Genomic DNA, 15229 nt, shown 5'->3' on the forward strand with positions numbered 1-15229 from the left:
GATAATCAAAGTAGCCCTTATGACTATGTCCACAGAACTAAAGGTAAGCCCGATTAAAGAAGGAAAGGGATGATGAAAGTGTCACATCAAGTAGTGAAAATCAACAGAAAGAAACTGTAAAAAAGAATCAAACGACAATTCCAGAGTTGATAAGTACATAACAGAAATTAAAAAATTCAAATCTGCACAATAGATTTGAACTGGCGAAGTTTACATTCCACACCCTAGTTTGTTAAGTAGCATCTGGGGTCTTAAAAGCTTGAAACAGGCATCTAAGATACAACTATTGGTTTCTACTTGTCTGGAACAAAACAGAAAGAACAATACCAAGAACTCAAAGCAGAAACTAGTCTACAAGACCAACTGTCTACAAGAACCATGGCCTCATCTATACTGAGATCAGAAGAACTAGATGATGCCTAGCTACCACTACCTACCATTCTGACAAAGGACACAAAAGATGGTCCTGGATAGAATGGGAGAAAATTGTAGAACGAAACTCAAAAAAGCTTTATAAAAGGTCAGATTTACTGAACCAGTAAAGATTAGAGGAACCCCCGAGAGTACTGCCCTGAGATACACTTTAAAGTGTCACTTTTCAGTTAAATAACAGATTGGTTAAAAAAAATACACGATATCACCCATGAGTACTATCCTCCTTTAAAGAAAAAAAAAATTTATATGAGACCACTCGCCATTTACTCTAAAGCAAAGATGAGAAGGTTGGGGGTGGGGCAGAGGCAGGGAACCTAGATTAATGGAAACGGAACAACCAAAACAGAATTAATGAGAATGTTGACACAACGTGGAAAATGTAACTGATGTTGCTGTACAATATGTACAGAAATTGTTAAATGGGAACTTAGTGTGCTATCTAAACTTTCACCCAAATCACAATAAATTATTAAAAAAAGAATTAGCAAACTTGAAGATAGACCAATAGAGATTATGCAAGCTACAGAACAGAAAGATAAAAGAATGAAGAAAAATGAACAGAGGTTCAGAGAAATCTGGACACCATTAAGTGCCCAACATACAACACACATGCAATGGGAATACCAGAAGGAGTAGAGAGAAAGCAGCAGAAAAAATATTTGAAAAACTAATGGCTGAAAATTCCCAAATTTATTGAAAACGATAACCTCCACATCCAGGAAGCTCAACAAACTCTAAGTAGTAAAAATGCAAAGTGAACCACAGAAAAATCAGGGCAAAAAAGCTGAAAGTCAATGGCAAGAAGAAAATCTTGAAAGCAGAAAGAGGAAAATGACTCATCGCTTACAAGGGAACCCCCATAAGATTAACAGCTTAATTCTCAGCAGAAAACAGGGAGGCCAGAAGACACTGGGATAACAGATACAAAGTGCTCAAACAAAAACAGAGTTGACCAAGAATCAGCAAACGTACCTTTCAAAAATGAAGTCTAAATAAAGACTTTCCCAGATAACAAAACTGGCAGCTTTTTTTGGTTAGCAGACCCACCTTATAAGAAATACTAAAGGAAGTTTTCAAGCAGAAAAGCACATGATCCCAGATGGTCATTCAAATCCACATGAAAAAACAAAGAGCATGATAAAGGTAATTATTATGTAATTATAAAAGACAGTATAAATGCAGATTTTCTCCTTTTTTTCCTAAACTGATTTTAAAAGCAATTGTATAAAATCATATATATATTATTCAGCCTGTAACATATAGAAATATATGTGTCATATATTTGCCAATAACAGCACAAAAGAGGCTGCTTCAAAGTTGTATTGGGCTAAGGAAATGACCACAGATGATAAAGAAATAATTACAGCAGTGGATTACTGGGTTTATAACATTAATAAATGTATATGTATAGCTATAATACCAAAAGAAGGAGGAAGGGAATAGAGCTATATAGGAGTAAAGTGTCTATATATCACAGGAATTGTTGTTAGCTGCCATCAAGTTGGCCTCTGACTCATGATGCCCCCATGCACAATAGAATGAAACACTGTCTGGTCCTGTGGCATCCATAGGACTAGTTGCAGATCAGACCAGTGATCCGTAAAATTTTCATTGGCCAATTTTTTGGAAGTAGATCGCTACGCCTTTCTTTCTAGTCTTTTAGTCTAGAAGCTGTTGAAACCTGTTCCACCTCATAGCAACATAACCCAGTAACCCAGTGCCGTCGAGTCGATTCTGACTCATAGCGACCCTACAGGACAGAGTAGAACTGCCCCACAGAGTTTCTAAGGAGCACCTGGTGGATTTGAACTGCCGACCCTTTGGTTAGCAGCCGTAGGGCTTAACTACTATGCCACCAGGGCTTCCCATAGCAACATACAGGCCTCCAATAATGAACAGGTGGTGGATGTGTTTGACGTGCATTGGCCAGAAATCAAACCAATTCTAACACTGACCCACCACTGCCCCCATCATTGGAATTAAGCAAATATAAACCTGAATCTGACTCTGATAAGTTAAAGTCTATGTGGTAAACCCTAGAAAACTACTAGAAAAATAAATCAAAAAGAATAGTAAAACAACTTTAAAGAAATTAAAATGCTACGTTAAAAATATATTTAAAAATAACCCCCAAATACATGTAAAATATTAAAAATACATGTAAAAATATTCATTTAATGCAAAAGAAAACAGTAAAGGAGGAACAGATAAATAAAAAAAGACCTGAGACATACACAAAAACAAAAGACAAACTCGTTGCTGTCAAGTTGATTCTGACTCACAGTGACCCTATGGGACAGGGGAGAACCGCCCTGCAGGGTTTCCAAGGAGCGGTTGATAGATTCAAACTGCCAACCCTTTGGTTAGCAGCCTGAGGTCTTAACTACTGTGCCACGAGGGTTCCTATGAGACATATAGAAAACAAAAAGTAAAATGACCCATGTTTATTCAACTATATTGATAATAACATTAAATATAAATAGATTAAAAATCGAACCAAAAGGCAGAGATAAAAAATAAATCCAATTATATGACGTCTACAGGAGACACATTTTAGACTCAAAGATAGAAATATATTGAAAAGAAAGGGACAAAAAAATATATATCATGCAAACAGTGACCATAAGAAATTTGGAGTGGCTATAAAAAAAATAAATAAATAAAAATAATAATTTTTATTTTTTTTTTATAACTATATCAGAAAAAACAGACTTGTAAAAAAATGTTACTAGACATAAAGAGGGTTATTTCATAATGATAGAAGGGTCAATCCATCAGGAGATACAACACTTATAAAATATATATACCTAATAACTGAACAACAAAATACATGAAGCAAAAAGAGATAGAAATGAAGAGAGAAGTAGGCAATTCAATACCTAAAGACATCAACATCCTACTTTCAATGATGGATGAAACAACTAGGCAGAAGATCAAAAAGAAAATGAAAGGCTTGAACACCATTATAAACCAACTAAACCTACCAGACATTTATAAAACACTCCACCCAACATATAAATTCTTCTCAAAAGCACATGGAACATTCTCTAAGATAGAACATATGCTAGGCCATAAAAAACACCTCAATAAATTTAAAAGAATAGAAATAATATAAAGTATGTTCTCCAACCACCAGGTAATGAAATTAGAAATCAATAGCAGGAAAAAAATATGGGAAACTTACAAACATGTGGAAATTAAACAAAATATTCCTGAATAACCAATGGGCCAAAAACAAGAAACCAAAGAGGAAGGCAGAAAACACTTTTGAGATGAATGAAAATGAATACACAACAGACTAAAACTCCTAGAACGCAGCAAAAGCACTGCTTGGAGGGAAATGTAGTCATAAATGTCTATATTAAGAAGAAGGAGCTCACATAAATAACCTTTCATCTAAAGACTCTCGAAAAATAAGAGCAATCTAAACCTCAAGCAAGCAGAAGGAAGTAACAAAGATTAGAGCAGCAATTAATAAAATAGAAAATACAAAAACAATAGAGGAAATCAATGTAACCAAAAGGTGGTTTTTTGATAAGATCAACAAAATTAACAAACCTTTAGCTAGAATGAGCAAGAAAAAAAGAAAGATGATTCAAATTATCATAATTAGAAAACGAAAGAAGGGACACTGATACTGACCTTACAGAAATAGAAAGGATTATAAAGGAATGCCAGGAACAAGTAGTAGGACTATGAACAAGTTCATTGTACACAGGGTCTCTGAGTTGGAACTGACTTGACAGCAACTAAAAACAACAATGAACAAGTCTCCAACAACAAATTGGATAACTTCTACAAAATGGACAAATTCCAAGAAATACACACATTATTGAAACTAACTCAAACAGACAATCTGAACTGACCTATAAGAAGCGAAGAGATTAGTAACCAAAAGCTACACACAAAGAAAAACCCAGACCAAGATGGCTCCACTGCTGAGTTCCACCAACATTTAAAGAAAAACTGGTATCAGTACAAATTATCCCCCCCCAAAAAAACAGAAGACGGGGGAAGTCACAGATTGAATTGTGTCCCCTCAAAATATCTGTCAGCTTGGCTATGTCCACCATTTTGTCATCTGATGTGATTTTACTATGTGTTATAAATCCTATCTCTATGTTAATGACATGGGATTAGCAGCAGTTAAGTTAATGAGGAAGAACTCAACCTACAAGACTGGACTGTGTTTTAAGCCAATTTCTTCTGAGATATGAAAAAGAGAAGTGAACAGAGAGACAAGGGGTCCAAGAATGCAGTGCTGGGAGCAAAGCATGTCCTTTGGACCAGATGTTCCTGCACAGAGAAGCCCCTAGATTGAGGGAAGACTGATGACAAGGACTTTCCTACAGATTTGATAGAGACAGAACCTTCCCCTGGAGCTGGCACCCTGAATTCAGACTTCTAGCCTACTAGGCTATGAGAGAATAAACTTCTGCTTGATAAAGCCATCCACTTGTGGTATTTCCGTTACAACAGCACTAGATAACTAAGACAGAATTTGGTACGGGGAGTGGGGTGCTGCTCTAACAGATACCTAGCATGTGAAGCAGTCTTGAAACTGTGAATGGATAGAGGACTCAGAAGGAAATGAGGAGAGCTGTTATACTGGAGACAGCGCAGACCGCGAGAAACAGCAGATAACCAGCAGCAGCAGAACCAGGGGACGAGCGTGACACAGAGCTGGAGTTGACTCACAGAGAGCTTAGTGCCTTTGCACAGGAGGCTTCCTGGTGGAGTGGAGTGCCTCTAAGCACTTATCGGTGGAGCTGGACTTGCTGACCCACAGAGCAAGAAAGCTGAGAGCCTTCCAGCTGAAGTTTACTGGCGGAGTGCGGTGCCTCCAGGCACTTATCGATGGAGCTACAGAGCTTTGGAACACTTGCCCCAGCAGGGCAGATGTGGGTAGTGAGGCCTGAGGAGCCAAGAGGCCAAGGAACCAGGAAGCAAAAGCTGAAGAGACAAGGAACACAGGAAGCTGAGCTGCCTCAGTCTCAAAGGGTATGGCCACAACCTCTGGGGTCTCAAAGGGCTTCACCCATGACCTCTGGAGTTTCTAAGGGTGGAGTTGCCACTCAGAAGGACTACGAGAATAGTGCACCCAAAGCCGAGGGAGCAAAGTTGCCATCTCAATGGGCTTAGAAGGCAGAGCTGAAGCCCAGGGCTGAGCGGCCTACACTCAGAATCCAGAGAGTGTGGCCAGTACCTAGAGCCTGGAAGGCACGGCCATTGTGTAAATGGTCTCAAAGAACAAGATTATTTTCAAAGCATTGAGGGCTAATGTAATGTGTTAGGCTGACCTGTTTGTTGCTTGTTACCCCTTCTTTCCCTCCAATTTCTCCCATTTGTAATAGAAATGTCTTGTTTATACCTGTTCCACCTTTGTACTGTGGAAGTCAATAACTTGTATTCTAGATATCACAGATGAGGAAGAATTTTTGGATTTTGGACTTGGAATAGATTTAAGGCTTCTGCTATGATATAATGGGGTGAATGTGTTTTACACGTGGCAAGGACATGATTTTTAGGGGCCAAAGGATGGAATGTCAGAGATTGAATTGTGTCCTCCAAAAATATTTGTCAAATTGGCTGTGTCATGATTCCCAGTATTGTATGATTATCTGCCATTTTGTCATCTGATGCGATTTTCCTATGTGTTGTAAATCCTATTTCTATGATGTTAATAAAACAGGATTAGCAGCAGTTATGTTAATGAGGCAGGGCTCAATATACAAGACTGGCTTGTGCTTAAACCAATCTCTTTTGTGATATAAGAGAGAAGCGAGCAGAGAGACAGGAGGACTTCATACCACCAAGAAAGCAGTGTTGGGAGAACACATCCTTTGGACCCAGGTTTCCTATGCAGAGAAGATCCTAGATCAAGGTAAGATAGATGGCAAGGACTTTTCTACAGAGCCATCAGAGAGAGAGAGAGAGCCTTGCCCTGGAGCTAGCACCCTGAATTCAGACTTCTAGCCTCCTAGACTGTGAGAGGATAAACTTTCGTTTGATAAAGCCATCCACTTGTGGTATTTCTGTTTTAGCAGCACTAGACAACTAAGACAGGGGAACACTTCCTATTCATTCTATGAGTCCAGTATTAACCTAATAAAAGGCAAGCAAGAAAACTACAGACTGATATCTCTAATAAGATGTAAAACATAGATATAAAAACCCTCAATAAAATACTAGTAAGTCAAATCCAGCAACATATAAAAAGAATTCTACGGTTACTTTGGAAAACAGCCTGGCATTTCGTCAAAAAATTACCATATTTTTACACAAACTACGAATCCCCTTCTATGTTAGTTTGCCAACCGCACCCTCCCCACTCAAGGTATTTTCATAAGTGCTTTATGCTAATTTTTTTACAGCAACATGTAAAAAAAATTGGCATAGCAGCGCTTATGAAAATATTTCATGGGGTAGGGGAGCATGGTTGGTAAACAAATGCAGAAAGCACACGTTATTTGCATAGGGTTTCCAAGGAGCAGCTGGTGGGTTTGAACTGCTGACCTTTTTAGTTAGCAGCCATAGCTCTTAACCACTGCAACTGCAGGGCTCCAATTGCTCATATGCAAATTCAAATTGAAGCTTAAAAAAATTAAAACAAGTCCACAAGAGCCAAAGTACAACTTTGAGTAGTATAGCTGTTAGGTGCTGTAGAGTCAGTCAGCTCCAACTCATAGTGACCCTATGTGCAATAAAATGAAACACTGCCCTGTCCTGTATCATCATCACAATCGTTATGCTTGAGTCCACTGTTACAGCCACTGTGTCAACCCATCTCATTGAGGATCTCTCTCTTTTTCGCTGACCATCTACTTTACTGCCTTGAGCATATCTCACCTGAATTTAAAGACCATGTAAAAAATAGATTGGATGCATTGAACATGAATGACTGAAGATCAGACAAGTTGTGGGATGGCATCAAGGACATCACACATGAAGAAAGCAAAAGATCATTAAAAAGACAGGAAAGAAAGAAAAGACCAAAATGGATGTCAGAAGAGACTGAAATTTGCTCCTGAACAAGCGGTGAAGTAAAAGAGCTGAACAGAACATTTCAAAAGGTGGCTCGAGAAGACAAAGTAAAGTCTTATAATGACATGTGCAAAGACCTGGAGTTAGAAAACCAAAATGAAAAAACACGCTTGGCATTTCTCAAGCTGAAAGAACTAAAGAAAACATTCAAGCCTCAAGTTGCAATATGGAAGGATTCTATGGGCAAAATATTGAATGACCCCAGAAGCATCAAGAGATGATGGAAGAAATACAGTCGCTATCCAAAAAGAACTGGTCGACATACAACCATTTCAGGAGCTAGCCTATGATCAAGGACCAATCATACTGAAGGAAGAAGTCCAAGCTGCACTGAAGGCACTGGCTAAAAACAAGGCTCCAGGAATTGACGGAATATCAATTGAGATGTTTCAACAAACACATGTAGCACTAGTCTATGGTAAGAAATTTAGAAGACAACTACCTGGCCAACCTAATTGAAGAGATTCATATCTATGCCCATTCCAAAGAAAGGTGATCTAACGGAATGTAGAAATTATTTAACAATATTAATATCGCACACAAATAAAATTTCCCTAAGGTAATTCAAAAATAGTTGCAGCAGTGCATCAACAGGCAACTGGCAGAAATTCAAGCCAGATTGAGAAGAGGAAACGAAATGAGGGATATTGTTGCTGATGTCAGAATGACCTGGCTGAAAGAAGAGAATACGAGAAAAATGTTCGCCTGTGTCTTATTGACCATGCAAAGGCATTCGAGTGTGGATTGTAACAAATTATGGATAACACTGTGAAGAATGGGAATTCCAGAACACTTAATTGTGCTCATGTGGTATCTGTACATAGACCAAGAGGCAGTCGTTTGAACAGAACAGGGGGATACTGCATGGTTTAAAGTCAGGAAACATGTGTATCAGGGTTGTATACTTTCACCATACTTATTCGGTCTGTATGCTGAGCAAGTAATATGAATAACTGGACAATATGAAGAAGAATACAGCTTCAGGGTTGGAGGAAGACTCAGTAACAACCTGAGATATGCAGATGATACAACCTTGCTTGGTGAAAGCGACAAAGATGTGAAGTACGTACTGATGAATATCAAAGACTACAGCTTTCAGTAGGGATTATAACTCAATATAAAGAAAATCAAAGCCCTCACAACTGGACCAGTAAGCAACATCATGATAAACGGAGCAAAGATTGAAGTTGTCAAGGATTTTATTTTACTTGCATCCATAATCAACGGCCATGGAATCAGCAGTCAAGAAATCAAAGGATGCACTGCATCAGGCAAATCTGCAGCAAAAAAACAATTTCAATTGTTAAAAAGCAAAGGTGTCACTTTGCAGACTAAGGTGTGCCGGACCCAAGCCATAGTATTTTCAATCACCTCACATGCATATGAAAGCTGGACAACGAATAAGTAATACTGAAGAAGAATTGATGCCTTTGAATTATGGTGTTGGCAAAGAATATCGAATATACCACAGACTGCTGGAAGAATGAACAAATTTGTCTTGGAAGAAGTACAGCCAGAATGTTCCTTAGAATCAAGGATGGCAAAACTTCACCTCTCGTACTTTGCACATATTATCAAGAGGGACCAGTCACTGGACAAGGACATCATGCTTGGTAAAAGAGGCGATCGGCAAAAGAAAGGAAGACGCTGAAGGAGATGGGCTGAAACGGTAGCTGCAACAATGGGCTCAAACACAGCAATGATTGTGAGAATGGTGCAAGATCGGGCAGAGTTTTGTAAGGTTGTACACAGGTGCGCTATGAGTCAGAACCAACTCAATGGCCCTAACAACAACTACTTTGCTCCAACTATAAAATCAGAGAAAAACGGGGGGGGGGGGGGGGGGGGAGTAAGTTCTAAAGTGTAACTTCAGAAATGCAATCCATGAGAATAAATTCTAAAAAGCAGTGAAATTGATTTTACATTTTCAAATGAAAATGATTTTAGAGAGGGCATATGTTGTAAGAGGAAACATATGGCAATTACCATGAAAATGTTGTTAAGACAGATAAAAGCTGAAATCAGAGTGTAAATCACTCAGTAACCTTCAAAATCTAAATCATTTTTAATCACTACTTGGCTAAATCATGTAAATCGTCACGTGGCAAAAATTTCTTAAAAATACAAAGATGCCATAACTATATAATGGTTCTGATTTTAGTAAGAAGGCATGTAATTAACTCCCACTAAAAAGTGCATGAGGCCACAAAGCATTTTTTATTACTCAATGCCCAACACCAAATACAATGTGCATGATGAAACTGTGTCATAAAATTATAAAATCAACAGATGAGAATAATTAGAACAAGTTAACAGACAGTTTCTTCCCTAGAGATATTATCAAATAAACAGAGTTTGAAGTATCTAAACTTACTTTGAATGTTTGTCTCTTAACGTGAAAAGAGACTCTGAAGCTATTTGGAGAGGAAGGTGAGGGATAAGGACCATTTGGCCTTATATTTTTAAAGTATAATAAGGACTACTGTTAAGAAATAGCATTAAAATAGAGAATAAGAGTTGAGTTTTTTTTCTGATGAGAAAACTCAGAGTGGAAAGTAGCATTCATATAAGATATAAATCACAGACACTGCTGGCACTCGGAAGATCTACTAGCAAAAGAGATTAAGACAGTGGCTCCAAACCTGTAGTTTACAGCTATTCCAAAGGGTCTGTGAACCTACATGTGCATACCCTGTTTGCACCTTCGGCTGTACTTTCTACCCTTCTGCACACTGCTGTCTGTCCTTGGAAACTTGACCCATGTATGAACTATATCAAAAAACTCTTGTGCCCTTTGCCTGGACGTCAGCAAGAGCTCCAAAGAAGAAAAGAAGGAAATAAGAAAAGGTTATGTATTCTCTGACTCCCTCCCAGTCTTCTGAGGCTGGTTATGTCTCTTGACCAAAGGTCCCTGTGTCTCTAAAGTCAGTCTGTCTGCTCTACAGGAATCGGTTGCTGTAATTTCTCATTCCCCTAGTCCCTTTAGGCATAGTAGTGATAACAGCTCCACTGATGCTAGTTCCTTTACCATCACTAGTAACTCCCCTATTTCCTGCCCACAACTTTGCAGTCTGTCTCTGTAAATAAACCCTCCTTGAATTTTCCTAATTCAAGTGTGCCATCTATTTTCCATAGGGTCCCTGATGATACAACAGACCACATGCTAAAAAAACAACCTTTACCATGTGGAAGTTCACAGTGTGTGACGTTACAAAAGGGTTCTCATAAACAGGCATATTACGCATTGCTAACAAGTGTGCAAAATACTGCAACCTCTAAGGAGGGTAATTTGACTATGCATTTATTCTGTGACTAAACAATCCTACTTTTAGAAACTTACCTAGAAGATAACTCTAAGAGTCACACACCACAGTGTAGAAAGTTCTTCAAATTAGCATCATCTGAAATAGCAAAACTGTAAACAATTCAAATGCCTATCCATAGTAAACAGGTTGATTAAAATATGGGAACTCAGCACAACCATTCCAGAAGCAATATTTTGAAGAAATACTGACAGAGAACTTTCCAAAACTGATTAAAAAAAAAAAAAAAATTAACTCATAAAAGCAAGGTACAAAAGAGTATGTATAGTATGTTACCAGTCTGGGGACAAAAAAGGGAAAGAAGGGAAAATAAGAACTGCTAAAAAAAAAAAAAAAAAAAGGAAAAATAAACCAGAAAATAATGAAAATGTTTACATTTATAAGGAGGGGGATAAGAAGAGTATGGAAGCTACAGGGAAAGGAATGAGACTTCTGAGTTTACATATTCAAAAAATAAAAGCAAACAAAAAAAGGATGAAAAAGCAAGTGAAAGTTTGAAAACAGGAAAAAAAAAAAAAAAAGGAATCTATCTGTATAAGCAGCTGTGACAAACAAAAATGTCTCCAAATATTGCCAAGTGTCCCATCGGTACAAAATTGCTCTAGTTGAGGATGGGGCAAAGTAATAGTTAAGTATATCTTTTAAAACATGGAAACACAGAAACACAGTGAGACAATCGGAACAATCCAATGGGGAAAGAGATGTTAATGATGAGACACTACTGATGACAGAGAGGGAAACAGAGATATTGGAAATGACCGAATATTAAAGTCAGGAAGGCAAGAGGGGGACTTCAATACTACCAGTGAGAGAATAGCTTATATAAGACTAAACTTATTGATGAAAACAACAAAAAGTATAAAACCTGGGTAAAATACACATAATAACTATTAAAAGTCACCAATGTAGGCAAGATTTGAAGGGCAAGGACCTGAGAGAAGGGAAGGTCATAAGGTGGCCTCCATATTCACCTGGTCCTTCCCCTGATGGAATGGGCCAATTTACAGGACAGGAAAATAAAAGTCTTAAAAGAAAACGTCAGTCCCATTTGCCTGAGGTAGAAGTTGGAAGTTCTGGCTGTCAAAGTAGCTGGCATGTGAGGGTAAAAATTACAGAAAGGAACCATAAGGAAAAGAACACAAAGTCTGCATGCAATCTCCCTTTTAGACCTGCCAACTCTCAAACTGCCACCTGAGCAGGGTGAAACTCCCAGAATTGCAGCAGAAAGCCGCAACTGATAGACTAGAGACCTCAGCAGAGCTGCTAGCAAGCACGCAAAGTTAGGGAGACAGAGGTTGGACTTCAAGTCCCAACAAGGTGGTCTAGGCCTGGCATATGTCTTGTCTTTCAGTTACGGCCACAGCCTAGGAATAAGGTCAAAACTGAAACAGACCACCCTTAACAAAGAATAATACCATCCCCTGGCAGGATTCCAGTGGCCTGTTCATACACTACCTGTCTGCCAGGAGAAAAAAACAAAACAAAAAAACAACAACAAAACTAACTTAATTTAGGAAGACGGCATTATCTAGGGCCTCTACAATTTTTTTTATAACCGTGGAGTAGACAGGCCTTTTCTAAAAACTGAGATAAAACCCACATACCATAAAATTCAACCTTTTTAAGTGTACAACTCAGTGGATTTTATATATTCACAAGGTTGTACAACCATCACCGTTATCTAATTTCAGAACATATTCATCACCTCAGAAAGAAACCCCAGGCCCCTTTCTCTCCATACCCCCTCCTCCCAGCCCCTGGCAACCACTAATCTACTATCTCTATGGATTTGCTTATTCTGGATATTTTATATAAGTGGAACCATATAACACATGATGTTTTGTGACTGGTTTATTTTACTGAACATAAAGTTTTCTAAGTTCACCCATGTTGTAGCATGTATTAGTACTTCATTCCTTTCTTTAGGGCTCAAAAATATTTCATTGTATATAATACTTTATTTAGCCATTCTTCAGTTAAATCTGGGTTGTTTCCACATTTTGGCTATTACGAATAATGATGCTATTCATGTACAGGTTTTTGTGTGGACATATTGTTTTAGTTCTCTCGGGTGTCAACCTAGGAGTGGAATTGCTGGGTCCTGTGATAATTCTCCACCACCCATCTGTCAGTTTGTTGTACTGTGGTAGCTTGTATATTTCTGTGATGCTAGGAGCTATGCCACCTGTATTTCGAATATCAGCAGGGTTACCAATGGTAGACAGGTTTCAGTGGAGCTTCCAGATTCAGACAAACCAGAAAGAAAGGTCTGGTGATCTATTTTTGAAAATTAGCCAACAAAAATCTTACAGATCACAACAGAACATTGTCTGAGTCACCTGTTGTGACATGTCATCAGGAGGGATCAACTGCTAGAGGACATCACGTTTGGTGAAACAGAAGGCCACCGAGGGTGAGGGAGGCCCATGGTGGGATGAATTGGCATAATAGCCCATAATGACGAACTTGAACATCCCAAAGACTGTGAGGATCACGCAGGACCAGGCAACATTTCATTTTGTTGTACATAAGGTTGCCATAGTAGGAGTAGACTCGCGCAGGTATCTAGCTGTCTTTATCTATGGTAACCCTATGTTTAACTTTTTGAAGAACTAACGAACTGTTTTCCAAAGCAGCTGCAACATTTTCCATTTTCACCAGTAATGCGAGAGTGTTCCAATTTCTCCACATCCTCATGAACACTTGTTATTGTTTGTGTTTTATTACAGCCATTCTACTGAAGTGGTATCTTATGGTTTTTTGATTTGCATTTCCCTAGTGACTAATGAAGGAGTCCTGGTGGCACAACACTTAAGAGCTCAGCCGGTAACGTGAGGGTTGGCAGTTCAAACGTACCAGCCCTTCCACAGGAGAAAAGACCTGGCAATCTGCTTTTGTAAAAGATTACAGCCTAGGAAGCCCTATAGGGCAATTCTACTGTGTCACATAGGGTTGGCATGAGTCAGAATCAATCTGACAGCACACAACAACAACAGTAACTAATGATGTTAAGGTTACTTTTTATGTGCTTATTGACCGTTTGTATGTCTCCTTTCCTTTCAAATCCTTGACCCACTACTGATTGGGTTATTATAAGTTTTAATCTAATTCAATCAAGATTAAAAGCATTTTATAAAATACAACCAAATGACTGAAAGCCAAGAGGAAAATAAAAAGACAACAGAAACAGACCAATAGGTGACTCAGATATTGATGTAACATACAAAGACTTTAAAATAACTGATTAACATTAAAAAAAAAAAAGGAATAAAAGATGGAATAATAAAATACAGTAATTAAAAATTCACTAAATGGGCTTAATAGCAGATTAAAAAAAAAAAAAAAGTTGCCATTGAGTTGATTAGACTCAGCCAAACAGAAAGTAAGAGAATTGAAAGGCAGGTTGGGCGAAAGCAGTGAGATTTAAGTGCAGAGGGGAAAACTCTACCTAGGAAATAAAATGTGTTACTTTTTATTCCCTATCACATTTCCTTTACAAGGGAAGTTATATCCTCTATCAAATGAGTAATAGAGAAGTTAGGATGAAAAGAAGTGTAAAAGTATGACTGTCACATAATATAGCAAAAAAAAAAAAAAATGTAGAATAGCCCTCTCCAGAAATCTTTTAACAGTCTTTGTTCAAAATGCAGTAAAACTCCATATAGTGCTGGCATAAGGGAGTAAGGCTGATACCCACTTTCAACAGTTTTCTACATCATAACTTAAAAAATCTCTTCCTCTAACAAAGTGGAAACCATGGTGGTGTAGTGGTTAAGTGCTACGGCTTTTCTAACAAAGTTAGAAAATATAATGTGGATGGAGGTGACAATGTTTCCTTGAATACTTATTAAAATCCTCAAATACTAACCAAAATAACAATAACAATAATAATAGCAAACACATGATCTACTATGTGCCAGGCACTGTTATAAGTGCGTTACGTATATGAACTCATTTAATGAGAACTTAGGCATCATTATACAGATAAACTGACGGACAGAGGGACAGAGAGGTTAAGAAACTATTCAAAATCAAGCAGTTCGTAAGTGGCAGAGCCACGATTCAAACTGAGGCAGTCAGGTTCTCAGGTCTACCACTACGCTATATTGCCTCTCAGTTAAAACAAAGAAATTTGGTGGAAAGTATAAAAGAGGTAGCTGACAGTACAGAGCCACAGGGGAAAGACAAATGTTGGACTGAGGTTAAAACCAGCTAAAAAGATTGGGCACAGTGAACTGTAGATGATGGAAAGAAACTAGAAATTCTTGCATCTTCAGAAGTTTCTAGGAATAGGTCTCCAGTGCTAAGACCCTGATTTATTTAGACCTAACCATCGAAGTAAATTTTGAGTGATATCAGAATTTCCAAGCCCCAAATAAAAGTCTCACCTGATTGTATAGGCCTGGAATTTGTCTGAAAAGAAGAAA

The 15229-nt window shown here is 38.1% G+C and overlaps 1 protein-coding gene across 11 annotated transcripts in view; it reads right to left on the minus strand.

Moving 5' to 3' along the window:
• Window positions 1-15229, minus strand: part of IMMP1L (inner mitochondrial membrane peptidase subunit 1) — a 96981-nt gene that overhangs the window by 37528 nt on the left and 44224 nt on the right. Inside the window, exon 3 of one of the 11 annotated variants that reach the window (XM_049890821.1) lies at window positions 10820-10880. The exons of 9 other annotated variants lie outside the window; for them this stretch is intronic. The gene's annotated coding sequence lies outside the window, so the exon portion shown is untranslated. Of the gene's footprint in view, window positions 1-10819; window positions 10895-15229 lie in introns of all 11 variants that reach the window. One more of the 11 variants, XM_049890822.1, reaches the window with a different exon arrangement.

The sequence above is a fragment of the Elephas maximus genome, chromosome 7 (assembly GCF_024166365.1).
Source record: "Elephas maximus indicus isolate mEleMax1 chromosome 7, mEleMax1 primary haplotype, whole genome shotgun sequence".
Taxonomy (NCBI): Eukaryota; Metazoa; Chordata; class Mammalia; order Proboscidea; family Elephantidae; genus Elephas; species Elephas maximus.